The 2816-nt window shown below is 46.4% G+C and overlaps 1 protein-coding gene across 4 annotated transcripts in view; it reads right to left on the reverse strand.

Annotated features, from left to right (window-relative positions):
* LOC107669929 (natural resistance-associated macrophage protein 2-like) overlaps window positions 1–1709 on the reverse strand; it is a 22357-nt gene extending 20648 nt beyond the window's left edge. For 2 of the 4 annotated variants that reach the window (XM_016462362.1, XM_016462363.1), the window contains exon 1: window positions 1585–1708. The gene's annotated coding sequence lies outside the window, so the exon portion shown is untranslated. Of the gene's footprint in view, window positions 1–1576 lie in introns of all 4 variants that reach the window. The other 2 variants (XM_016462365.1, XM_016462364.1) reach the window with 2 other exon arrangements.
* Window positions 1710–2816: the final 1107 nt, after the last annotated feature.

A 2816-nucleotide genomic window follows, 5' to 3' on the forward strand; every position in this document is an offset into this window, starting at 1 on the left:
CACACACACAGAACACACACACACACAAAGACAGAACAAAACACACACACACACACCTTCACACAGAACAAGCCCCCCCCCCTTTATCCGGCCTTCAGTCGGAGAACAACTTGATCTAATAAAATATGACTTTATCATTCAGTTTTACAGGAACAGGAGGTATATCATTCCTTCACATGATCATGTAAATGAACATTTCAGGAAAGGGTCAATGAGTCTGTAGTAATAAAAACACCACAATAATCCACAGCACTCCAGTCCATCAGTTAACATCTGGAGAAGACAAAAGCTGAAATTAATCCATCAAGATGTTTTAATGATGTCTTAATGCTGGATTTGTTTCAGCTTTTGTCTTCTCCAGATGTTAACTGATGGACTGGAGTGGTGTGGATTTCTTGTCACATGATCATGTAAATGAACATTTCAGGAAAGGGTCAATGAGTCTGTAGTAATAAAAACACCACAATAATCCACAGCACTCCAGTCCATCAGTTAACATCTGGAGAAGACAAAAGCTGAAATTAATCCAGCATTAAGACGTTTATAACTCAAATACGAGTCCATAATCCATAATAACTCTTCCTCCAGTGAAAGAGTGCATCTCCTGTCGTCTCTCACATCAGAATCCAGCCACATATGTGTTTAGAGCTGCGTGACTGGGAGAAAAGTCACATAGGAAAGAACAAGATTTTAGCTGAAGGTGCTCTGATACTAGGCCTTCAAAATATGGTGTTTTGATAGAAATATTGAGGCACACGCACACTGAAAAATCACTTTGTGATATGTTTTTAGACAGGCTAATTGTCAGTCTGCCACTCTCACAAAGTAAAACAATGTAGACAATTAATGAGGAGGGCATGGGAAAGCAGTTAGCGGGCACTGGGAGCACATGAGATGTAAACATGAGATGTAATAATTAGTTTGGGGTAAAACTCAGACCCCAAGAGGACAGGAGGAAACTGAAAACAGAGCCGGACTTGAGCAGACTTGTCTTCAGTGGGTCCCTGATCTGGCTTTCTTTTTCCAACACTGGGACTAATCTCAAGGAGTCCATTCATTGTATATAGATCCCACACTTTTTGCCATTTGTTATTAACATAGGAACAAATGACTGGTTTTACTGCACTTCCTAATTTCCTTTGTTTCCACAGAGCCCAGGTTCCCAACAAAAACAGATATTACAATTATTACCATCCTCTAGTTCCAGCAGTTTGTAAAAACAAAAACAAACAAAAAACGTATGAATACGTATAAACATGAGTCAAATTCCATTCTCAACATAACCCGTTTTTCTTGTTTCATAGAGGTTTGCTTATGCAAAGCACCTTTGTTTAGATTCATCGCTATTTCTGCTGGATAATGCTTCCCCGGAGCCGCGCTGTTTCTGTCAGCAGATAAGAGCTGTCACTATACTGTCTGCCTCGGCTTTACCTCCAGTTTATCACATTTAACTCTAACGACTTCAGCGCTTTACATTTCACTCTCGGATCCCGCTGGGGTTTAGTTGCTCGACCCTCACAAACGAAACACTAACACATCTGAACCTGCCGAGCACTGAATAAACACATTCACTCACACAGTCACCTGAGGATGAGGATGCGCTGCCTGATGAAGATCCTCGGTTAATGAACTGAAGATCTGCTGTAATCTCCAGCCATGAGGACAGCGAAGGTGACAGCAGCGGCGCGTTTCATAATAAGAGTCCTGAGAGCAGGAGAGTCACGTGTACGTGTCAGTCTGACGCTGAATCAGCGGTGGCGCGTTTCATAATAAGAGTCCCGAGAGCAGGAGAGTCACGTGTCAGTCTGACGCTGAATCAGCGGTGGCGCGTTTCATAATAAGAGTCCCGAGAGCAGGAGAGTCACGTGTCAGTCTGACGCTGAATCAGCGGTGGCGCGTTTCATAATAAGAGTCCCGAGAGCAGGAGAGTCACGTGTCAGTCTGACGCTGAATCAGCGGTGGCGCGTTTCATAATAAGAGTCCCGAGAGCAGGAGAGTCACGTGTCAGTCTGACGCTGAATCAGCGGTGGCGCGTTTCATAATAAGAGTCCCGAGAGCAGGAGAGTCACGTGTCAGTCTGACGCTGAATCAGCGGTGGCGCGTTTCATAATAAGAGTCCCGAGAGCAGGAGAGTCACGTGTCAGTCTGACGCTGAATCAGCGGTGGCGCGTTTCATAATAAGAGTCCCGAGAGCAGGAGAGTCACGTGTCAGTCTGACGCTGAATCAGCGGTGGCGCGTTTCATAATAAGAGTCCCGAGAGCAGGAGAGTCACGTGTCAGTCTGACGCTGAATCAGCGGTGGCGCGTTTCATAATAAGAGTCCCGAGAGCAGGAGAGTCACGTGTCAGTCTGACGCTGAATCAGCGGTGGCGCGTTTCATAATAAGAGTCCCGAGAGCAGGAGAGTCACGTGTCAGTCTGACGCTGAATCAGCGGTGGCGCGTTTCATAATAAGAGTCCCGAGAGCAGGAGAGTCACGTGTCAGTCTGACGCTGAATCAGCGGTGGCGCGTTTCATAATAAGAGTCCCGAGAGCAGGAGAGTCACGTGTCAGTCTGACGCTGAATCAGCGGTGGCGCGTTTCATAATAAGAGTCCCGAGAGCAGGAGAGTCACGTGTCAGTCTGACGCTGAATCAGCGGTGGCGCGTTTCATAATAAGAGTCCCGAGAGCAGGAGAGTCACGTGTCAGTCTGACGCTGAATCAGCGGTGGCGCGTTTCATAATAAGAGTCCCGAGAGCAGGAGAGTCACGTGTCAGTCTGACGCTGAATCAGCGGTGGCGCGTTTCATAATAAGAGTCCCGAGAGCAGGAGAGTCA

Source organism: Sinocyclocheilus anshuiensis, unplaced genomic scaffold (genome assembly GCF_001515605.1).
Source record: "Sinocyclocheilus anshuiensis isolate Anshui unplaced genomic scaffold, SAMN03320099.WGS_v1.1 scaffold905, whole genome shotgun sequence".
NCBI classification, from domain to species: domain Eukaryota; kingdom Metazoa; phylum Chordata; class Actinopteri; order Cypriniformes; family Cyprinidae; genus Sinocyclocheilus; species Sinocyclocheilus anshuiensis.